The sequence below is a fragment of the Oenanthe melanoleuca genome, chromosome 4 (genome assembly GCF_029582105.1).
Source record: "Oenanthe melanoleuca isolate GR-GAL-2019-014 chromosome 4, OMel1.0, whole genome shotgun sequence".
In the NCBI taxonomy this organism is placed as follows: domain Eukaryota; kingdom Metazoa; phylum Chordata; class Aves; order Passeriformes; family Muscicapidae; genus Oenanthe; species Oenanthe melanoleuca.
This window is the reverse complement of record NC_079337.1, coordinates 28,305,666-28,330,284: the sequence shown is the minus strand read 5'-3', so window position 1 is coordinate 28,330,284 and position 24,619 is coordinate 28,305,666. Positions and strand designations below refer to the sequence as shown.

At 40.0% G+C, this 24,619-nt stretch overlaps 1 long non-coding RNA gene across 5 annotated transcripts in view; it reads right to left on the bottom strand.

The window, feature by feature from the left end:
• The window catches only part of LOC130252791 (uncharacterized), a 73,965-nt gene that overhangs the window by 16,228 nt on the left and 33,118 nt on the right, over positions 1 to 24,619 (bottom strand). For 2 of the 5 annotated variants that reach the window (XR_008840443.1, XR_008840441.1), the window contains exon 3: positions 15,989 to 16,077. This is a non-coding gene — a long non-coding RNA (uncharacterized LOC130252791). Of the gene's footprint in view, positions 1 to 4,878; positions 12,382 to 13,305; positions 13,856 to 14,165; positions 14,211 to 15,988; positions 16,078 to 24,619 lie in introns of those variants that run through there. The other 3 variants (XR_008840444.1, XR_008840445.1, XR_008840442.1) reach the window with 3 other exon arrangements.

Sequence of the window (24,619 nt, the reverse complement as noted above, 5' to 3'; positions counted from 1 at the left end):
AAATAAAAAATGAAGTGATATCAGCAGTGACAAGATGAGCTTTGTTTTAGCTCTTGTAGATGAATAGAGAGAGGGAGAGAGAGAGAGAGAGGTAGACAGACAGACAGCATGTAAACACACTACTAAAAGCCTCAAATTACAATCCATAACTTGCAAACTCCAGATAACGTTTCAGTATGCATACTGAAAAAACTCCAAACTGTTTTTAATTCATGGCATTGAATTTTTTCTCTACTGTCACTTACATAAAATTATTTCCATTATTCACTAGAACAGATAAATAGCAAAATCCAGAAATTCATAACACAAGTTATATTTATGGAAATATTGCATAATTTTTGAAGAAACAACTTTGTGCCATGTCATTGGTTCAAGACAGATGGCCACGTAAACATCTCAGCAATGTATAAAACCCAGGGTTATATTCTACAGGCTCCAGGACCTACATTTCACAGAGATGACTGAGTGCTGCAGCAGAGAACCATAAGCCATTTCTGCCTACTGGTGGGATGTGAGCTGAATGGGCCCATCACCTGCACACAGTGCAGGGTGAGACCAAAATGGGGACCAAGAGCTGCTGTCTCCACCAATGCCCAGCACCATGCTGCACTGCCAATGATAAGCTACAGATCCATGCACTCCTAGATTGCTTTAATTTTTGGCCATATGCTCACTCCTAAGACTGGGTGATGATGCTGAAACAAAAGCCCGGCATGCTACACAGCAGAGCCTGAATTTATACACCCTGCCCTTTCTGGCTCCACAAATATTCATAGGAAGCCCTTCTCTGTTATTAGTATACATGGTAAGAACATCAGGTTTCACATGACATAGTCTCATTTACTGGCATTTTACAAGAGATACCTGCTTACTTAAGTCAATATATCGACAGCTGAAATACTCCCATTTATCCTACTTATCCCTAGTCCTGCCTTCTCCCATGTTACAAATCTGCCTGAGGTTTAATTACTGGAAAACTTCTGAAACTGTACAGATTGAAGATACTAATGGATGCCCTGACCCAGGTCCACCGTGTGTTTGCTTAGGGATGCTGCCCATGCTGGGTACAGCTGTCATACAAGACCACACACCTGCCTGGTCTCATCTGCCCTGTTGGTGCTTCTTTCTGGACTGAGGTGCTGAGGTGCTGAGAGGGAAGAGTCCATCATGTTCAAAGTAGAGTGGCAGAGATGGAAGGAGGAAGTCCAGGAGGAAATATTTCCACACAAGTAGCCTGCAGAAAGAGGGTGGCAGGGAAGTAAAGCCAGGAAATTATGCACAGAAATCTCAGTTCAAAAGAGGATATTAAGGTTTCTCCCAAAACACTGCTGAAGAAACTCAGAATTAAAATAATCCATGCTGTTTAATTTTACCCTTGCAAGTACATCTTCTAGGGACATATGGGCCCTGAATGCCATTACCACATAGTGCATTTTTCTGTGTTTTGACATACAGGGTGGATGGTACTACCTAATGAGCAGTGGCAGCAAAATATCTTCATCTCCACTATCTGCAGCATCACCAGCCTTCTGTGTCTGGGCAAGGAGAAGCAAAGAGTGGTCTAAGTAGGCTGCCAGAGCTCTCCAGGGAAGTGGACATAATTGCCAGTGGCCTCCCCAGGCATCTGCTGGCAGCAGAAAAATTGGGAACTCAGAAATCTCACTATTTTGCAGATCCTTAAGGCAGAAGTGGGTCTCTCTCACAGCCTTGGCTCAACATGCTGTACGTCAGCTTATTTTCATCTAGGTCTGTCTCTTCCACCTCCTCAGCCAGGCCCCCTAAGGCCTCCTGAAGCCAGCAGTGTTAGGTGTAGATCTAAGAGTCCTGAGGAACATCAGCATAGCTCCCAAACCAATTTGAACTGGAGACTGAACCCACCCTACCCACATCTCCTCCCTGCCAAGTCTACCCTTACTTGTGTCCTCCCTGCCATGGCACTTCCGACCTCATCCACCTTCTATTTAGTCTTTGTTCACCTGGGTCACCTGGGTCACCTCCTTGACCCAGAGTTTCCAGTTCCCTCATTCACGGGTGGTGCGTGGATGTGTGGCTGTCTCTGTGTTGCCATGCCTGAAGACTTCTTGAAGAACAGAGAAAGGACAAGAAACACGAGGACACACATTTCCATTGAAGCCATGAGCATATGAACTGTGTAGAGATCATGTTTCACTATTACTGTGGTGGCTACAGGATTATACGGACCAAGTTTTGCTCTTCCAACTGGTCTCCATTATTTTTATTCATCTGGAAAATGCTCTCATGACGACGGCCATATAAGAAATGTCAAAGTAGATAAATGCATGGAGATTCAGTGTGGGATCCCAAGGATGCTCCAAAGGGCTTTGTGAGTTTAGAGTTGTGAATGCAAATAAATGCCATCACCAGTGGTCCACTGACACAAATTCCAAGTAGTCAAAAAACAATTTCCCCACAGCGATTTGTGACTCATTTTGTAGCCATAGCAATGCTAGGCAAAAGAATACTCTTAGAAAACTGTGTCAGCCTTGTTAGGAGTCACATTTTTTGGATTAAATTTTCAGGGGTCCCTTGCTCTGAGAAGGTAAAAGCATTCTTCTCCTTTTTCTAGCCATGCTTTTCCCTATTGCCTGTTTCTTTGTACACTGGAGACTGATGCACACACTTCCACCTGCTGATTATTAAGCACTCCTGGTTTTGAGACATCTTTCTTCTGTTTTGATGAGTTAATATTTTACTTGAAAACCCTATCTGGCTGATAAAATAGGTTGAAAAGGAAATTGAGTATCTGCAGTGTGGAAGGTTTTGGGTTACTTTCCTCTCAGTGATTATCAGGCCATTTCACATTTGCTCATGGTACCATTAAAATGTTTATAAATGCTCCTCCTCAACCCTGAATTGTTTTGCCTTGTTTTAACTCATCATGGCTTTTAACTCCCATTTTTTCCTGCTAGCAATAGCGTAGATTATGTTCTTGTGTAGCTGCTACCTCTGTTTTCAATTTCCAGAGTTCATTTGTAAACCTCAGGTTTTTGAGTAGTCTCTTGTGAAGTCATAGTTTTTTTACTTGTTCTCTGCATATCTTTTTCAGAGGAATTTTTATCTGTTGCATTCTAAATTCAGATTTCTCAATATAATTCTCCAGCTTGTTTGCACATCCTTGGATCTGAGGTACTTCTCATTGTATCCAGGCTACTAAGACCCTTAACTAGGCAGTTAAGCATGTACTTAATTTAAAGAACATATATAATCAAACCCCTGTTCAACACATATACCAATGCCTGTTCCAATGGGACAAAAAAAATCACATGCTGAAAGTTTCTGTAAATTTGAAAAACTTATGTTCTTGAAATGTAAGCCTTTCAGTAAAACTGCAGCAGCTTCTGGCTCCCAAGCATTCTTTCTCAAGTAAACAAAAGGAGATTTGCAATACTCTTGTATTTGTTTTTGCATTGTTTTCATCTTTTCATTTACACAGGATTTGTCACCTTCTGGGCTTTTAGGTCACTGCAGTTTTTTAAATCTTTTAGAGAAAAGCAACAGTATGTTTTTTCCATACTGATGACAAGTCATCATGTTCTTGAAAAGCAAGAGATCAGCTATTCAGTCTAAACAAAATGAAGCAGACATTTTAGACTTCCAATTTCTGACCAGTAGAATTTACATTTTTGGAAGAATCTGAAGAAATCAGCTGTGAAGGCTCAAGCTTACACATCTTCCTTCTGACTGAGAAACTGCACAAAGTCCATATGCTCTCAGGCCAGACTTCAGCTCAGCTCTCTCTTCAGGTGACCTCTTTCCTTCTTGCAGAAAGTGGTATCTACCATGCATACAGAACTGTGTTTCCATGTGATGAAGGAAAGGGAAAAGGCTTCCCACTGCCACCTCCCTGGGGTAATAAGTCCGTTTCTTGCCACAAACTCTCCTGGAAGAGCAAAGTTATGATTCAGTAGTATAGCACTGTTGTGGCGATTATTTTGTTTGTTTTCACTCCAAACTTCTAAAAATATTCATTTTTGTTCTAATAACCAAATGCAAATTGAAAAGAAATGTGACATGACTGAGCAGCAAATGTTCTTTTTTACCAGTCAGCTTTACATTTTAAATCAGAGGTACACTTAATGCTTAAAACTTTGCTCCTTGAGACAGTCAAGCAAGATTCCTGCAGTCCACCACTTGCAGTACTTACAGCTTCACTCACTGTCTCCTAAGTAAAAAAGTTGTTTTGTGTCCTAGCTAAATTTTTGACTTGGGGTAGAACATGATTTCCAGGCAAAAGAAAGAACAGAGCACAGACTTGCTTTATTCCTGGCTTGGTGTCCTGTCACTGGCTTACACAACATTTCAGTTGAAATTATTTTGAGTATTTTCTCTGTCTTTTTTTTTTTTTTTTTTCTTTTTTTTTATAGGTTTGCCTCATGTTTCAGAATTATCTGTTAAAAATGCTGTGCAGCTTGATACTATCGCAAATACCCCAATTGCACTTTATCACTTTATCACTTACTCCCTTTTCAAGCAGAAAAGGAATTTTTCTTGGTGTTAATGGAAATGCAGTCAAGGGCTGCATGGGACCCCTCTGAGAACATACAATGCATTTAGTTTAAATCAGGTTTGGAGAGTTTTTAATACAAAAATAAAAGGCTTTATTAACATAGGAAATTATTCAGAAGAATTTGCATGCTACAAAGCAGAGTAATATGCCTTAGATACTACAATTACTCAGAAAACTGGAAAAACTTCCAATTATACAAATAAGGCACAGCACTGCAAAGCTGATAGCAATGTGGAAAGTTACAGAAAGGTATTCAGCAAATTCTTCTAGGGAATAAAGGGCGAGCATGTTGCAATCAGGAGCCAAACATGGACAACATGATATTTAATGTATTAAAGATGTTTAACATTTCTTCATAACAAAATAGAGAAGTCACAAAGTACTGATTCCTTTGGGTATCACAATTCTACAAGTTTGAAGAAAAAGAATATATCAAGTTTCCTTCTCATTATAATTTCCATCCAGTAATCCTGAGGGTGGAGAGAGAGGTGAGAGTTTGTGGAAATATGCCTTCAACGAGGGAGAGGCAGATATTATTTGGATTGCTTGAATTTCTTAAGGGAAGAGTCTGCTGCCTGAATAACTGCAAGCATTTTATCTCATAAGGATGAAATAACAGAAAAACTGGTATTGTATTAAGTAATCCGAATATTATTTTGTAACCAGGACTGACCTTTAAATTTATCCACTTTCCCTATCAAATCTTTTCTTCCAAAAACTAATTACTGAGTCATTCTTTCCCTGTCTCATATAAGTACTGGTTTTTTCCATTTTCAGAGGTTTTAGTGTTTGCATGAACTATTCCTGTTTCTCCATGCTAAAGCAATTTAGCTACTAAAAAAACCCCAAACAAACACAGAAGGGACACTTACTAGCCAGACATCATGCATCAGAGGAGAATTAGAGAATTATAATACTCTCTGGGCAATTATTTGCAATAATAACTTGATAATTTCAAAGTACTTTTGAGCCATTAAAGCTTTACAACATCCCATAAAGTTGGTGGTTTTAATCTTTCACAGACAGTAAAAGTGATAAAGAAATAGCTTAGCCCCTGTGCTGTAGGTCATATGGATAGTAAGAGAGAGGTGCTATTAAAAAGGTGACAAGGCTACAATGTTCCAGCCATTAGGCAACACCATCTCCTTCCGGAATGAGGAATCAGTGATGTGGCAGTCTGAGGGGAATGGGGAAATCACTGCAACTTCTTGAAAATTATTACACAAGGCAGCCTTTTCGAAAAACTGGAAAGCCAAAGGCGAATTCTGAATCACATTGTGTATCTTTCTACATTAAAATAAAACCAGTCGGGTGCTTAGATGATGCTCTAAACAGTAGAGGGGGACACGTGAAAGAAGAGCCTACTTCTTGGCATCTGCATCTCCCAGGAGCTGTGAGGGTACAAAAAGCCCATGTGTGCAGTAGGATCAACCGGAACACCAGGACTATGGGGGGTAAGGAGGGCTTCACTATATGAAGGCACATGAGCAAGCTTTTATGGGCTGCTGCATCTGGGGTCCACAACCTGCAGCACTGTTTGCTCGTTTGCTGGGCGAGGCTGCCACTGTGCCAGGTGGGGCTACTCACGGGTGGGAACACAGCTGTACCTGCGCTGTACATGTGCTGCACATAGAATCACTCCATCCATTTGGTCCAGTGCCACACAGGAGGGTTCCTGAAAATACAACTCACAGACTGGACCTGAGGGCATGCATGAAGCTGTGTCAGGGGAGGTTGGGTATTAGGAAAAGGTTTCACAGCCGCAGGATGTTTGGGCACCACAGCAAACTGGTCACAGTTCCAAGCCTGACAGAGCTCACAAAGTGTTTGGACAACACTCTTAGCCACATGGTGTGACTCTTGGGGATGGTTCTGTGCAGGGCCAGGAGCTGGACTTGATGATCCAGATGGGGGCCTTCCAGCTCAGGGATTTCTATGATCCTGTGATTGCTTCTGAAGTTTCAGCCCTGTACAGAGAAGCCTCTCCAAGCAGATTGCATCCAGCACTAGGGATGCATGGAGCTGAGATCATTACAGTGCTGTGACGACCAAAGCAAACCTTGAAAGGATTCCAGACCACTGTTGCATAAGACTTGAGCACTTTCCTGGCAGTGACTGCAAAGAATATGAAAATGCTGAAACTGAATTTATCCTCAGTTTCAACATCATCTCTTGGAAAGAATCAAACAGCAATGGAATTTCAAGGGGGAAAAGCTTTTTTTTATAGTTTTATAGGAGCCTTTCTATAAAACTAATGGCTTTTCACTCTCCCTCTGTCAGCAGATGATTAATTCCTGGTGCTGTAGGTGTATCTGAGTGACTTACAATGGAGTTCTGGAAGTCACAAAGAATCAAGAGAGGTTCTGACCTAGGCTTAATAATTTTATTCTCTGCCCTTGCTCTGTCCAAAACTCTGATGAATGGAAGCAGCAAGATTTTTTTCCCTTGAAAAAAGCAAAGGAAAACATCAAGATAAGCTTGGTTTGCAACTTGGGGTCTGATATAATGAAGAAACTAAAGGAAGACAGATTAAGAGCAGAACTATTTTTTTCTCGAAATCAGATGCCTGATGTTCAGCACCTCAATCTGCATTGGTTTTTTTTTAGTTTGTATGTCTACTCCCAAAGCTAGAATAAACTGGCTGATTGGGCTTTCTGAAACGTATGCTACATAGGCAGACACATTAGTTTGGAATTGTAAGTTAATTAGAGTGACCCAAGATCAAAAATCTTCTCAAAGTGAGTCAACAGTGATAACAGAAAAAAGCAAGACCTACATCTCCCCTCTCCCTATTTCTAAGTCTAAACACTAAAGAATGCAAATCTGTACTTCTCCCAACAGCAATATGCACCATTTCTGGAAATACATTCCCCAGCCTAACACTAACTTGTCGCAGTCACTGCAAAGTAGGTGTCAACAATCTACCTCTAAAAGCCTCCTGTGCTAGAGCTGAGAATAGAGACATGATAATATTAAATGTTTAATCATAATTCTATTTAACTTTAAAAAGTACTAACTAAACTATATAAATGCAGCATGTATGCATATAGATAAGATTATTGTATTTTTAATATCAACATTTTTTACCAGTGTTTATTAAGCTACCCTCCAAACATCTAAAAATTTTCCTTTTTTAAAAATCAGGTTTTTTTAGGAAGCAGTAGAACAACCAAAACTTTTCTGACAATCAACACATTCCTAAACACTGACTTCACTTTTTCCAAAATTGCATAAATAATTTTAAAAATTCTTTGGGTTTTTTTTTCCCCCAAAATGGAAATTTTGCCTTAAGCAGTGCTACCATCAGAAAGTCCTGCTCTTGATGTAGATAATAAACAGTGATTACATGCATTTGCCATTATCCTTCTGCATTGCCCTTCATACAATCCATACAATACCTTTAACTCCTGCAGAAGAAAAAGCAAGTGTCCCCCAGAACAAATTGCCTGATCCACCCCTAACTGTTGGAGTAACTCCAGCCAACTTTGCATGAAACTCGGTTGACATGCTATGAGAAACAGTAGCTTGGCATCACCTAATTAAAAGTTTAATAAAGCCAGCAACTGTTACTCAGCATAAGAGGCTACATTAGGATGTCTCATCAAAGGAATGTGTTCTGAGGTGTTAACTTCCTTCACTTTGCCCTTTGCCTTGCTGTATTTTGTCTAACTGCTCACACACCACCTGAAGGTCGCTCTGGTTTTACCAGGATATTATTTCAAACCTTCGTTTCAGCAGGCAACAATGCTGCCCTGCTGATATCCTCAGCCTGTGTTTTAGCATGCTGTGACTTCTGGTGACAAAGTTATCAATGGCACAATTAAACAGAAACACTTTTCAGATACTACAGGAGGAACACCACGGCTCCTCCAGCTCAGCCCTTGCCGTTTCAGGTGGCAGCTCTATGGGCTCTTCTTTAAACTGTTCCCTACCACTTGAGAGTCTACCTGCAAATTCCAATCTCCCTTAGGTTCTTTTAGACTCCTGCACAGCTCAGTGGCACTGAAACCCTGCTATACTGAATCTCTACACATCACTTCCTTTGCAGAGGAATTACCTTGTAAAAGAGAAATATTATGTAACTTGGTACAATTCACCTTTGAAAAACCCCAGTTGCTTTTAATTTTTACTTCTCCACTTGCCTTTCTTTGTTCTCTATTGTTTCAAATCTCTACATAAAACTGAGGTGACGCTAATGAGCTGCCCAGATTATTTTTCCCTTTCTGTAACGAAAGGTGCTACAGGCATTATCCCCCAGCCATAAAGTGCTGGAGTTCACAGGTTAGGAAAATTCCTTTCTACCAGACTTGCAATTTCCTCTGCCATATCTTGGACTATTATGAGATGGACATTAGCCAGCTACTCATCAGCTGCAGACACTCTTATTTGCACTTCCACAGTTATTCCTACCTTTGTTCCCATAATCTGCCTTACAAAATATAGTCTAATAAAAGCAAAGTATTCTTTGGTTTGAAATTATACTTGGACTAGCTTTATCACCTCATTATTTGACTGTGGAGGAGACCTTTTTGGACCCTGCTTCTAATCAGGTGAAATATATTAAGTTTGAAAATGGTCTTGTCTCCAGTTACAGACCTCACCAAAAGTTTCAGATAAGCCATAGATGGCACTGAGTTACATGACAGAAAGGTCCCAATACTTATAAACAATCAAATTTGAAAGTTCTTTGCCCTGGAATTGCACTGGCTAATACACCAGTTATAATCTAAAAAACCCACTTGGTCCAAAAGAGAAAAAAAAAAACATTTCAACACGGATTTCAGCTTTCAATATATTTGCCATTTGGAGTATCTATAGTAGCAAACACTACTCAGAAACTGTTTCAATGACTACCTTACCTTATGTGCTGCAACATCCCAGAAGAGATCCATCCAAGTAGAACAGCCCTGTCTGGATCTGACGTGCCTGGGCCCAACCCTTTATTTCTACAGAGAATTCATTAATCTTCCAGCTCATCCAGAACACACCCTACACTTCTTGCCCACCCATCATCCAGCAGACAAAACTAGTGCTCACAGCAAATATAGAAAAAATAGGGGGAGTTTGTATTCATTAAATCCCTAAAACACAAGTCCTCCGGCTTCAATATATACAGAAGATCTTCCATTCTCTGTTTCAAGCTCCTTCCATCTTCACCATGCCCAAACCCCAGATGAAACCTTGATCAAGCCATATATAAGGAGCAATTTCAATCCACCTAATATATGTAATCAAATCACTCACTGCTAGATATATTGCAGTTTGGGAATGTTTATGAAGCTGACACAAAACTTTCAGTGCACTATAGAGCTCTGCTTTGAACTGCCAAAGAAACTGGAGGTTCTTGCCATAAAAGTGAGGTCCAGTATGTCACAGAGCGCACATTGTTTTGTCTAATTTGAACCTGGAAACGATTTCTATGTTTTTTTCAGAACTGATGAATAACCACTGAGAAACTAAATTCATGCTTCCAGGTTAGTACTGAAACAGATGTTCACAGTGAGTTTAGCCTTCTAAGAACCTTCTACCCAACAATGTCATCTCCTCTTGCAATATTCACATTAAAGAACAGCTGAAATGAAGAACGCTTTTTTCCCTCACATCACACTTCTAAGACAACCTTTACTTTTAGCTCCTACAGGAATTTTATGAAAGACTGAGGGAGAAAGACATCGCAATACAACCTCATATCATATTGGTCAAAACGGTGCATTTTTAGCCAGTGTCCATAATGTTTCAATTAAACTGCATTCTTGTGAACTATATTCTCATGAGAGATGCCTCACTTGACAGTGGCATGGTGGTGCTCCCAGGTGCTGCATTATGAAGGAGAGCTGGCAGCACATCCTTGCTTAGGGATACCCAGAAATAAGCCATGCAGAAATGCTCCTGGGCTTCTGAGGGCTTTAACAAGGCAGGTACATGAGAAATGTCCTCTGGGGCCAAACCAGTCATCCATCCAGTCTTGCAATCTATCTGTGACAATGGCTATACTGTAAATAAGTGTGTACAAATACAACTGGAGTAATATATCTGGCAGAGCTTACTCAATTCCTATTGCAATCATTTCAACAGAACACTCATTTTGGATTGGTAATGTACACATTTGTATTGTGTTCTGTATAATTCTAATGATGAAACAAAATAAACTTGGTCAGTTCAATACCTTAAGCCATCTTCAAAGAGTCTTTCTAATTACAAACAATGAGCAGGTAGCCCTTCTTCATGAGGAAAAAAGGAGAGAAACATTAAATGAATATAAAAACCCCACAGGTTAAATTGGCTTGTTAAAATGTATTTATCCTGGATAGCATGTTTTATTCAACAGAGTCAGAAAATAGCTCTAAGTGGGCACAGAGGGAATCTCCCCTGTTGTTAGTCATCTTTAAAAGAGCGGAAAACCCACTAGAATAAACTGTATAGAAAGGAAGAGAGAGGTCCCTCCACACCCCTGAAAATCCCCTGCAACAACACAGCAATAGCCAGCCCCTAGTCTCTCAGACGAAGGATGCCCTGAAGACTTCTCCTCCAATGGTGTACCCATTGTCCTGGTTTGAAGGACAGGGTCTGCCAATAAAGGCAGAAGCTCCTCTTTGAAATAGAAAATGTAAGTCCTCTCCCTCCCAAGTATTATAATTTTTGAATCAGGGGCTCTCAGGCAGAGATAAGGGGGAAGGAAGAAGAGCTCTTTACTAATATATCTAACCGGACAAACAGAAACAACAGCAGTTGAAAATTAAAAACAAAACAGAACAAATAACTCAGTTCCAGTCCTTTTTCCAGCCGCAGACACACTCTGCGCTCGGCCCCGGTGGTGGAAGGCGGTGGGCAGGATCCGCGCTGCTGCGGAGGCGGCGGATGGGAGGGGGGAAGGTGGCAGCGGCAGCTGTGTCCCACGTAGAGGAGAAAAGGTGGAGGAAGGGCTCTCCGCTCACCCTTTGGGTCTTTGGTTTCAGCTGTGGTCTCAGAGGCAGTAGGCTGGATGTGGAGCAGATGCAGGGCAGTGTCCGACCGCAGAGAACTTCGCTCCCCGATGTTCCGACCGCCTGGGCTGGAGATGGGGCAGTCCTCCTCCTTCTTCTCAGACCTCGCCAGCAAGAGTGAAAAACCCAGGCACTCAGCCCCCTACCTACCCCTTTGTGTAGGGTCCTGAAAAGAGCATGGGTGTAACCCAACAGGCTTCCTTAGCATAATAATGGGGAAAATTCTTTACACTGGGACAGTAAGAGAACAAACCCCAACCCCCAACACCCATCTTCCCCCACCAGCAGCTCTCTTGGTATGCAGGTAGGACTGCAGTACAGCCCCAGCTCTGTACTGGTAATTTCCAGAAAAAACAATGTTTCATTAGAGGTAGGTGTTCGGCTGGAAATTAAATCCTTTTTCAAAAAGCAGAGATAGTGAGGAATACTTGACCAGACCTTCTTCCAGTTTCCTGGAAGAAAAGACTGTACAGGCCTATGGCGCCTCTCCTCTTGCCCCTGAACTGACACATAGTATCAGCAATCTGTGACTTGGAGGGTAGTGCCTTTCACACCTCCTAGCTTTGGTTAAATCAGCAGAGAGGATAAGAGAGATAGAAAGGGACAGAGCACTCAAGAAAGGCAGAATCCTTAGAAACAGCCAATAATGTACTCAGACAAAAAAGTTAGAAGTTTACAGTGTACTATAAAACAATATTCTCAGATGTTGTCAGAAATGGCCTGCAGTGGAGAACTGGCCAGTCACATACTGCTGGCTCTCCCCAGTCCCAGCTGTTAAAGTGTTATGAAGTTGAAGTTGCATGAAATACTTTCCTAATTTCACTTTTCCATGGGTGTTATAATGATCCATACCACAAGGGTGTTTCACAACTGCAGAATGGGAAGAGGAGAGATACACAAGACACTATATTAAAATGTGATTCTTGCTATGAAAAACAAATGAGAATTCTGGATCTGACCTAACTGTGAAGCAGTTTCAAGTGATAATAAGACACCAGTGATACATTTGTTAAATCTGGAGTACTTGTGGAACCCATCTGAAGCATACAGCTGAAAAAGAAATGCACTAATTTTAAAAGGGATGCAACAGGACATTCTGTCCATAACAATTAGCTGAGGACAGTCAAGCCTGCAATTATACCTTTGTAGATATAACATTGGTAAATTTTTTAATGTATGTTAATATTTATTGTTTACATAATAGCTCAGACAGCATTCTCCTCCCAAGTTTAGAGACACCAAAAATCACAAGGTGCAGTACAGCAAGGGGTTTACCACTAATTCATGGTGTATTAGTCTTTTAGCTCAGAAGCAAAATCAACATTTGGTTTCAAAAACACCACAACTATTTTGAGTTGCTCATGGATTTCTAATATCAGCATGTTCAGAAAAGAGCTAGAGCCAATCACTACTGCAACCATGTTGTCAGTATGTCCATAGCAGGACCAAATAAGTTAATATTTTGAAATCTCTTCCAGCACGATATTTCTGTGATTTCATCTCATGAAATATGTGCTGCCATTTTTTGAATCAAGCTACAATGCGCCCAGCCTGTCCCTCTCAGATTCTGTCTAATGTCTTGTTAAAAGACCTCAGTGTCAGCAATTCCGCTACTTCCCAACAAAGGTTGTTCCAAAATCTAAGTCTTTTGGATATGTCTACAGAGCATCTCTGTTTTTCCATCTACGTGCTTTGTATCTTTGTTATTTCTTTGTAGTTCTTAGCAATTCTCATTACTGACATTTATGGACAACATTTTACAATAACCTTTCCCATTCTTACGCTGATTTCTGTTTATTCATTGAATATGAAAGCTAAGCCTCTAAGCTGGATTTTTTTCTGTTTCCTGTGCTAGGAGCTTACAAGTCAGGTGTAGAGATGCTGAGCACTAAAGTACTGATGGATCTGGGCGTAAGTACCCCTAGTTGAAGAGGTTCATCTACGTGTAAGTCTGTTTCAGAAGAGAATGCAGCTTGAAATGAAAATGAAGATAATTCTAAGACAAGTCATGCTCAGAGAAGCTTTTAGTGGCTAAAATAGCACATCAACTTGCAGTTAGCTATTAGAGAAGGAAAATTAGATGCACCCTCCTCACTATCAACAATGCAATTGTTGATATGTTGGGCTGCTTGATGCCATTCATTTTTCTACCAGGTTTTGATCTTACATAACTCAGGAATATTTGCCCTCTTAGCAGAGACTTCATTTCCACTGTACAACAGAGTCTTGAAACAGATGAATATTGCTATATAACACTGATAATGACTAAAGACAAAGCATTTTCTGTTCCTTTTTTTTTCCTCCACATCCAAAGCATCATTCTTTTCCTTTCCATAGCCTAAGGCTGAAATCAAAAACAGTTATTGTGTAATTTTATGTTGAACATTGGTAATTTATCAGTGGGGGGCAGGGGGGGGAGGGACAGAGATTTATCAAGCAGACAGTAACTCCAAAGTACTGTGGCAATTAAAAAGGAGAATTCTGAATTTTCAAGAACTTTTTGGATTACTCCATGGAGAAATCAGTAGCATGCACACGTTATACTAGAACCTTTCACAACACAACAACCTAAAGGCAATAAGATGATTTTCATACTACTGAGGGTAAGGGGGCTGTGAATCCTACAATAAAATATTCAGTGTCAGGAAAATTACCTCGATCTTTGCCCTCTGCATGATTAATATTCTTTCAAGTTAACACTGAAAACAAAAAAAATGAAAATGCAAGTATGATGAGTGACTAGCTGCAAACACAGAACTGTCTGGTCAACAATAGAGTAATTTTTATTCCCTTCATTTACTTTTTACTTACTCCCTTCATTTTCTTTATACATGACTCCTGTATGCAATGTTACCACTGAGAATTAAATACCCATCACATTTCTAGATAAGTTTTCATGTTAAATTCAGTTTATTAAGTATTCAAATGAATATGCAATGAACATGGGATCCACCCTAAAACTCTCCTGAAAAACTATCTTTTAATCTTCACAGAATCACGGAAAAGGCTGAAAAAGACCTTTGAGATTAGCGAGTCCAACCTATGACCTAACACAAACTTGTCTTAATTTTTTAACTCTCAGAACTGAAAATTTAACCAGAAGAAAGATTTCTATTGATTTTACAAACTACAATGCTTTCTTTAAACATATCTTTGAAGATTTCCCATGAAGATTTCCCATGGCACAACCACGTAGGCAAAAATTTCTCAATCAAGACATACTTGCTAAGCACCGACACTATATACCTGGCTGCACATTTATAAATAACATCATAGAAGAAAAGGGCTATGTTGCTTTAACATCCTAAGAAAGTCACTCTCTTTCGGAAACATTAACACTTCCTTCCAAAGAATTGATCAGTCCAAACCAAAATATAACTCCAATCCATATACTGGTAAAGTTTCAGACTAAACTGGTGTATGTTGATGAGAAAACACCAAGGAAAGGCAAACAATAATTCTGGCCCTCGCTATACCAAGTCTCCTTTATGCTAGTCTGGCATTTTTTAAAAACCCTTTTCTGATGTACATTTTATATTTTCAACCATACAAAGATTTTTACCTTGCCAAGAAAGTACAAAGAAGGCCTGGCACATGAAAACCAGCTCAGCATTGATATATGAAGTATTAGTGCCTCCTCCCTTCTCACTCAATGGGATTAGTTTACAATAATGAGTATTTTCACAAGAAGCCCACACATACCCTTGCCATTACGGAATTGTTTACGTTTCTCTTACTATGTCATATACAGAGGTAGGACTCAATATGCCACATACAAACACTACCTTTTCATCTTCAGTTACTGGAAATGTGTGTTCCAAAACAGCCTAGGCTTGGTATTACCCCTGAATCTCTGTGATCCGTAAATTAGAACTGCAATCCTGGTCTTAAGTATTTTCACTCTAAAATACTTCACAGCATAAAGTCCAAAACCAATTTTCACACACCAAAGATCCTACCTACAGTGTGTGAAAATGCTCAGTTTTGTTTAAATTTCACAAGCATTTTCTTAGTCTTCCCAGGTCTGAAAGACCTGCAAACTCCTTATTGGAGTTCAGAAAATGAAGACTGCCTTGGGTCAGGACGTTTACCCAGCAAAATGCACTGTCCTCCCCAGTGGAGGTTCACTGCACATAGAGCTGGACTGCTCCATCCACACCAGGGCTGCTCACAGGGCTGCCTTCTGCTACACAGACACAGGCACAGCCACAGCGAGGTGGAAAAGCTTCGCAAATGTCTAGTAAGTCAACATTACAATGGGAAAAATTCACCCAATGCCAAGTGCTCCAGTATAACCACATAACACTTCATTTGTGCGCTAAAAACTCAACAGGGATTTAAATGAATTAGATCCTTGTGCACAAGAGAAAGTTAACCCTTACTGAATAAGCCTTTTTTTATTAGTGTACCAGAATTCAAAAGAATATATTACTTAAAAAATAGTTTAATTTGAATGCAAATTAAACAACTGACATACCATGTCCTCAAATATTCCTGTTTCATAATTGTTTCTTCTTTTTTGTTGTTGTTTTATGAGTGCAATGTTCCACCAGGGTCTTCTTTTTCCTATGTGCAACAAAAAAAAAAAGATATCTTCTAAGAGCAGATTAAATAAATCAGAACTCTCAAAGTCACAGCTCTCTCTCTAGTTTGGCTTAAAAGAGAAAAGAACACATTACAAAGTACACCAAAAGTTTGCCAAGTCTCTTTAGTGACCCAGAAACTGATCATGATATACTGAATTTTGCAAGTTACTGAATCTGCCCACATATACAACACCAAAACAAAATGCTGGGACTCTGCCACCAACAGGATTTTCTGTTCAAAATTAGATGCAGTCACATAGTGACTCCCAAGGAAATACCTTGAGATTAGCCCTTCCCACCAGTTAACATTGGTGGCTACCTGGATGAAACCAACAGGCATAGAATTCTCTGATGATATCAGCAGATGCACCTTCAGTCTAAAATTTCTATCATTTGTGCTATAGAGTTGTCCATGGTAACCTCTGACCCTCAAAAAGCCCCAGCTGAGACTGGAAGGTTAAACTCAAATCTTCATCCCAGTGGCTGTGCCTGCCTCCTCTTACCTGTGCACTCCTGTCAGTGTGTGAGAACAACCGCACTGTTTCCAGCTCCCTTAGGGAGCGGTGCAGAACAAAGACAAAACTTTGCATTCAGAAGTATCATTCCTTTTTTCATTAGCACAAGGTCCTGACCCAAAGCCATCTCGAGCTGGCTGTTGTCTGTTCATTTGCTCCCCTGCGCTTTTGACCAGCACAGGTTGCAGAGTGGTACAATGCTGGGCACAATGATTTTCACACACAAATACAATGTCAAGCGGTCACTGTGGCTATGCCTATCAAAGCTAAGGGGTCCTAAATGTAAGAAGTGACTGAATTTAGTATCCAGAAGGACAAGGCTGGAAAATTAAATCAAACGTGCTACAGAAAAATCTGCCGTTGTTTCCCAAACTGTTCTTGCTTTCACACTCAAGTTTTTTGTATTTCCCTCACCAGTAAGCACCACCACTTGGGAATGGCTTTGTCCTTGGGTGGACACATGATTCATGGCATTGTTGCTGCAAGTTCTGTGTGTCTTCCTGGAAAAATTCTGTCTTAATGGTAATTTTTTTCTTAAAGAAATGTAGTTTTAAGTCAAACCGGGTTTACAATATATCTCACCAAGTGAAGTCAAGTGGGTAAAAGGCAGTTTTATTTTCTTGCTACAAATTTTCCAATCATACCTATTTTTATGTTACCACGGGAAACCTCTATGATTTACTAACTTCAAGTCCTTTAATAAACATGAATTCAAACAAGCACTTGTAGAGAACAAAAACAAATGCTTCATTCTGAAAGGTGTTTTCCTTTTAAACACTTCTTCCATTAGAATAGAAACATAAATTCAACTGATTGTCACTTCTATTTTTTTGACAAAAACCTACTCGCCCCCACCTCCCATCCCAGATGGCTAGATGTTGACTCAGTGCAAAGAACTTGGGAGGCTAAGCAAACATGAGCCTAGTTTGACAATCCATTATAACTTGGCTAATGCTCCTTTGTCACCAATAATCAAGGCTCCGCTAACACTTTCATTTCTTTCTCTTTTTTGCTGAGTACACTGCACTCTGCTCAGCTGAATCACCAGGATTTCTTTTCTGTCAAGAGGGCCCTTTCTTTTAAAGCTTCTTAAGGGAAAAATATTTCTTTCTTCAATGAAACCCTTGAAGTGGTTTGCTTCTTACAGGTGAATTAGCAGAAATGTTGGTTTGCAGAATAGTTTCAGGCATGGTTTTCTCTCTGCTCCCACCCCTTTTCCAATGCAGCACTGTACAGAGCAACACTTAACCCTGTATTGTCTGCCCTGCCCCAGCACTATTTGATAGAAAATCCAAATCTGAGGCTTGATTCCATAGAAGTCCTGACTCTGCCCCTTACAAAGTTCCTCAATCCAAACAAAACAATCCCACTACTTCAGACTTCTTTATCAACTTCTTCATGAGGTCCTGAAACACTAGTTTTAAAGGCATATTGGGCCACAGTGCTAGGTTGTGGGTATAGCCAAAATCAGGTTCTCCCAGGAGAAGTCTGGGTGCATTGAACCAACTGTTCAGCCATGGGTGCGCAAGCTTGTGTGGATCCCAATCTCTGTGGAGAAAATATAGCTGCACCTTGGCTTGTTGGTACAGGTGTTTCTAAAGAGGCTTTGGCATAGCCACAGGCTCTGCTCTTGCCCATTTCCCATGAAGGAAGGAGCAGTGGCTGTACTCACCTGTCTCAGCAAAGGAGCCTGAGGGAGCTCTGGCCTGGCACACAAATAACAAGTAGTGCAGGAGTGTGTCCTGCTTCTGCCAGGGAATACATCTCTCCTGGCCAATCTCCAAAATGTGTCAGACTTGTGCATCTCTCAGTGAGGTGAACCACATGCTGGGCTGAGGTAAGCAAAGCTTGGCAAGTTGCATTTCCCTACGGAGCATCATTGCTGCAGGCAGGGGCACCTCTGGACTGGACAAAACATAATAAATGGGGATCTCCAAATTCTCTCAGTTGAGGAGGTCTCTTAGATGAAGCAAAGCAGGAGCAAAAAATAAACTAATTTTACCATTCTCTGTGGGAATACAAGTATTTAAGAAGATTTTGTAATCTGAAGTTTAATATAGAAACAAGAGTATCATATTGAAAACATCATAAGGTAGTAAAACTTAATTTAAAATAGCAGTACTATGAGCCCTGAAAATTACTCCTGCCAATGCCCTCAGACCTGAGGTTTTAAATCACTTTGGTGCTCTCAAATATTGGGAATTTCAGCATTTAGAAGTGATGTCTAAGGCCTTCATCCAGACAGCAAGCTTTAAAACTTTAATATTTGCAAAGGCTTTGAGATCTCATTCCTGTCCCCTTCATGGGAAAGACACCCTCTTCCCCTCCCCCGGCTAATGGAATAAGTTTAAGGCAGAAATGTCTCTAAAGCACAATCACTTAAGTGAAGCCTTTTCCCATGCCTTTCCTCACTGCCACCAAGAGAAGGCACAGACCTGTAGGTGACAGAACAACACATGGTTGTTCTGAGCAGAGAGTGATAGCCCTGGAGTGCAGTCCATGGGATGGGTGGTCACCTCCTGGAGAGCAATGGCACTGGCAGGCACATGGCAGGCAGAAGGCTCTATGGGACTGTCAGCAGGACAGGATGATCCACTGTGGCCCCACATTCCACAGCATGCTCCTACCTGCTGGGATGACCATGGGGCCAGTGAGCTCATCTCCCACCACAAATTAACAGAGAAAAGACAAGCCGAGGCAAGGCTAGCATGCCTGCCCCACTTCTAATGCTGGTGAGAAGAGGGGAGAAGAATCCAGCTTTCAATGGCAGGAGCATCCTAAAGCACTTGCAGACCCAAATAGTTGGCGAGCCAGAAGACATGGAGAGAGCCATGGGAGAGCGCAGCATCCAAATCAACCTCCCTCTCCCTCCACATGTTCAGACAGCAATCACTTGTTTTCTGTGCCATGGGAAGGATTACAGCCCTGTGGCATCTTTCTGCAGACTTTAAAATCTTCTCTTCTCTCTGGGGAAGAATCTGTTTCTGAAGTTAATGTGGTGCTACATATTTTTAAAGTGTTCTGATCCTGCCTTCTGTCACCACAACATGGTGATAAATTAAGAGTTTAATTTCTGTTTAATTTGCACATGCAGATTAAGAAACACAGGGGACAGGGCATGGAAGGCCAAGAACAACTCTAATATCTCTGTCTCACTTGTGCATTTCTGGTGACTCTAAACTGCTTCATCCCAGTGTTGATGAAGAACAAGTAAGAAACTTGAAGATTTAATAGATTCAAAATTATTTTTACTCAGATATTATGGAAGGTGAGAATTTAAGAAAAACTCCTTGGCAACAGAGTTAACACAAATCCTTCTCACTTGCCTTAAGTTTATCTTCCTCTTTCTTAGTACTGCAAGAAGGCAGTAACATGCTCTAACATGCTGAAGTATGACATTAACCCCTTAACTGAGCTGAAGAGTTTTGGATAAACGATTATTCCAGCACAGGGATTACTCAGTCCAGTGAGATGGATGGAAGCAGAGATGCAGGCTCTCCATCAAAAGCACAAATCCTTCAAAGGCACCCAGAAGGACACAATCTCATCCCTCCTGAAGGCATGATGGTCTTCAGCCCAACCAGCCATGGTGGAGCCATGGAGCTTCAGGATGAAGGACATCCAGCCAGGTCATGCTCACCCTTGCAATATGGACAGCTGGCCTTACTAACCCTTGCAAAGGCACTGAGTCACTGAGGGGACTCTGTACCTCTCAGGCATCCCATTTCTCTGACCCTTTGAGGAAAGAGACAAGGTCAGAAAATGTTATAAAGAAAAGGGTTGGAGCACAGACCGCTCAAATCTTGGCAAGACTGTTTAAATTGATTAAAGTGATAAAAATGGAACGCCCACATTTTGACTGTAACATACAGAAATTGTTCTAGGCATCAGGAACTTCTCAAAGAGTGCTAATTTATAGATGCTTTTCTAAGGAGAATAAATGAGTATATTACTTTTCCTTTAATGTGCAGCTGCAACAGCAAATCACACATGCTGTAGATTTTATAACTTTGCTAATTTCCTTAAGTCTTGGGACATATTGGTGGTAAGTATAAAGGTATTTTGTTTCAACCTAAGAAGAAAAAGAAAACTGAAAACAAAAGTATTTGTTACATGCTGTAGGCTTAACAGCTAAACTGAAGAAATATCAACTCTTGTCCCTACAGAACAGCCAGTGATGTTAGGGAGAATGGTTTGTACCTCTTACTCTGAATTCATATAAAAAAATTGGAGGGTTATTTTTATTCCTGTTGATGTTAATGAGAAAAATTGACATCCTAAGCATGCAGGAACAAAATGGCATCCTGAAGAAAATGCTGTATGAACCAGTAACCCAATTGGCTGTGTGCAGAAGAGTTGGAGCTATGAGAAGTGGGTAGTGGGGGAAGTGGGGTACCAGCCTACACTGAGTTCACCCTTCCATTTCAAAAATTTTAGGGGAAAGCTTTTGATCCAAGTCCAAGAGTCCAAGATCCAAGAAAGAAGAGAGTTTTGACTGCAGCTTTGCCTGACTGCCTATGCTGATGGTGTGGAAGTAACATTTTCTATGACTAAAACATTTTCTGGGGACACAAAATTAAGATCTGTCCAAATTCTAATCACAGTCCAAATTTGTAAATAAAACATTTCAGTCATGCCTCAATATGAGGGTAGTAGTCTGCACAGAAAGTTTATTTGCCTACAACTGACCAAAATGGAACTGGAGAACTGTCTCCCCGTTCTATAGACTTCTGTCCTGGCTTGTAGCTCTATGAGAAAAGTTCACTTTTGAATCCTCAGAGATGTCCACAATGCTTCTTACTTACCAAAATCACTGGGACAGTTCACATAATAGAATATTTGCTGGAAAGCCACTAAGGCACCACAATTCATGGTGTCTACTTCCTTTCTTAGATCAAACATGAAAAACTTCCTGAACTATATATTTCCTCCTTCTGAAATTAATTGTTGCTGTAATACTTATGAAATAGGTTTCCTAACCTACAGAATTCATGTTATATTCAAAAAAGACTAGTTGATGAAGTGCCATTGGGTGAGATGGCAAGTAATGAATTATCTCCATTGTTTCAGAGAAAACAAGAATTTCTGGGTGTTTCTGCTGAATTTTCAATCACAATTATTTATTTAATTAAACAGGTGAAATAATAGGCAAAAGTAAACCACATCAGTTCTTTTGATTGATTATAGGCTGTACAAAAAAATCATGTTTTGCCACAGACCTGTGAAAAGTGACAGTGAGGCTAAGTTGTAATGACTGAACACACCAAAGATCAAAGTAAGAAACAAGTAGCTTGCAGTGTTAGAGTTTGAGGTGTGAGGTTTTTAAAAATAATCTTCAAAGGTAGGTCAAATGCTACTGGTTTTAAAAAAACTCCTGTGTATCAAATCTGGAAACTCAGCAGCAGATAGGACAAGATCTTCAACCTCACATCAGTCAACTTGAGGAGCTTATTTCAGCTCTAATGAACCTCTCCAAGTATGTACTATGCACTGAAGCATGTATCAGCAAAATCATCCACAGCTCCACATGGCCCTCCTACTCACAAACAAGGAAATAAAAAGAACAACCAGCAGGACATATCTTCTCCTTTAACCAGCGATACATACCTTACAATTAGCATGCCTATGCTTCACTGATGGGAAAAAGTAACAAAACACAACAAACATAATTTTTCTCCTAAAAGAGTGCTGCTCCAGCAGCACTCTGATCTCCAGGCTGCAGTAGATCAAAACTTCATTCCTGTCACTGAGGCACAGTTTTGTGAAACCATGCATGCCAAAACCAAAGAAATATTTTGCAAAAGTCAAACTGCATGTTTTCTGAGGAAGAGTTACTGGCACACAGTGTATTAACACATAGCAGTAACACAGAAACCTATGCATGCGCCCTTTATAGGGAAACAAAATCAGGACAGATGTTTGCCATCAGTGCAAACCTGCACCCTTTTATGTACATCATCTTCAGCTGTGCACAGAAAGTTCAACAACTATCCTTGAGTGAGGAAAAATATACGGTTCACATGTATCCCTTAAATCAATGAGAAACAATGCTCTGCAGGGGTTAGTGCACTAAGGACTCAGCTGAATCAAAATCTGTATTTGACTTTCCTACAGAGATCATGGAGTCTTGACTACCCAATTTCTCCCTAATTTCTCAAAAGAGAGGCTACGCATGCAACTATACATAGAAATCTTTAAAGAGCTCAAGAGTTCAAGCCATCTGTGTGGAAAGAAAATCATAAATACTATTAATTCCATAACTTTAACCACACAAATACATTAACACTGACCTTCATTAACACAACGGAATTATATTTAGTGTGAGTGTCATAGTCTCACAAGAACCCTAAACTACTTGCAACTTGTAAGTCAAACCAAATGAGAAGAATGTGTTGGTGATGTCTTCTAAATGATAAATCTTCAATACCTTTTACTAGGACTAATATTTGGCATCACTTCCCAGTTGTTTCAGAGTGGCATTTCTCAACATGATCCTAGACATTACAAGTCTGGTCAGGTCAAAGTTGTTGGTGCTAATTATATTGTCTGTCAGAGAGTTATCTATTGCATCTTGCAAGTTTTCAATTACATATTTAACTCTCTACTACTTATTCAATGATTCAGCAAAAATTTAGATATTGCATAGTATTTTAGTGTCAGCTGCCATATTAATTATGACTGCTCTCCTTCACAGACACAAACAATGCAAATCTGAATGTTTCTTCAAGACAAGATCAGCTAAACAAGTAACTCCTCTAGGAGGAAAGTGGATAGTGTTCTCTTTCATCTGCTTCTGAAACTCCCATCCACCTTCTAGTTTGCATAGCATAAGAAAATACATCTGAGAAAGGTTGCTGCAATATAAGAAATGAACACCGGGAGTCTTGGAATTGTTTAACAGTGAAATAAAAATGTAGATATCAATTCCTCAAAGCCACAGGCTTCCACTTAGGGCTGGTCAAAATCCCACTAAAATTAATATGAATTTAGTTATTTGCTTTAATATCTGCCTTTCATAACCATTCTTCATGTAATATGAGCAAAACCACATTTTTAATTACGTGGTGTATACCCCATTTCTCTTACCAGTTCCAGGAAAAGATAAGAGATATTAATAATAGATATGATGCATTTAGCTGTGTGATTTTGTTGTGCCTCCATTTCTGCTGCCCAGTGGAATGTGCACAGAAGCTGGTTCCAGTGATAAGGAAAACAATCCAAAATGAGTAAGGATTAGAAGATAAAAAATTATTATTAAATCCATTGTATATTCATAAAGTTATGGTTTCTATCTAGTTGCTTGAAAATTCTGGTTCAGCAGACACCTTGTCATCAGTCTGCTTTTTCAGCAATCCAAATAGAGAACATCACCACTGATGTAACTGGGTATATGTCATATAATTGCTCTGGGACAGTATACTCTATAGACTTAGTACACAACTCTGCACATGCTACTGAGTTATTAACAAAAAAGGCATTAATCACTGTGACAGACAGTAAACAGCACTATTCTTACTCTCTGAAGTGAGACATCAAATAGACCCATTGAGAATTAGGATGATGACAGCTAGAAATTAAATTTCAAAGATTCTGTTTATTCCGCACTTCTAAAAATTATTCCTCACTGTCCTACCCTATTCCTTCTCACATCTCTCCTTCTCAAATCTGGTAGTAAAATTTTAGGCAGCTCTTCTGTGATTCTGCTGAACAGTTTCCTGTTAACAGACACGTAATAATGACAAATGAGAGAGAAGAAAGTGGTTATTAAGCTATTAGAAGCTAAATGCACACTGTTTGAGCACATCTAGCATATCTAGCTTTAACTTGTTTTTCTAAGCCAGGAATAGAAAACAATACAGAGCAGAATATGTAAATCATCAATGGTGTAATAGTGACCTGTGTGATACCTTGGAAGGGCTAAAACATGCATTTAGATTTTCTTAATGAAAAACCCCATTGTTCTATCCTGACATATGAGTTCCTGCTACTTTCTTTATGGCTTTCCAA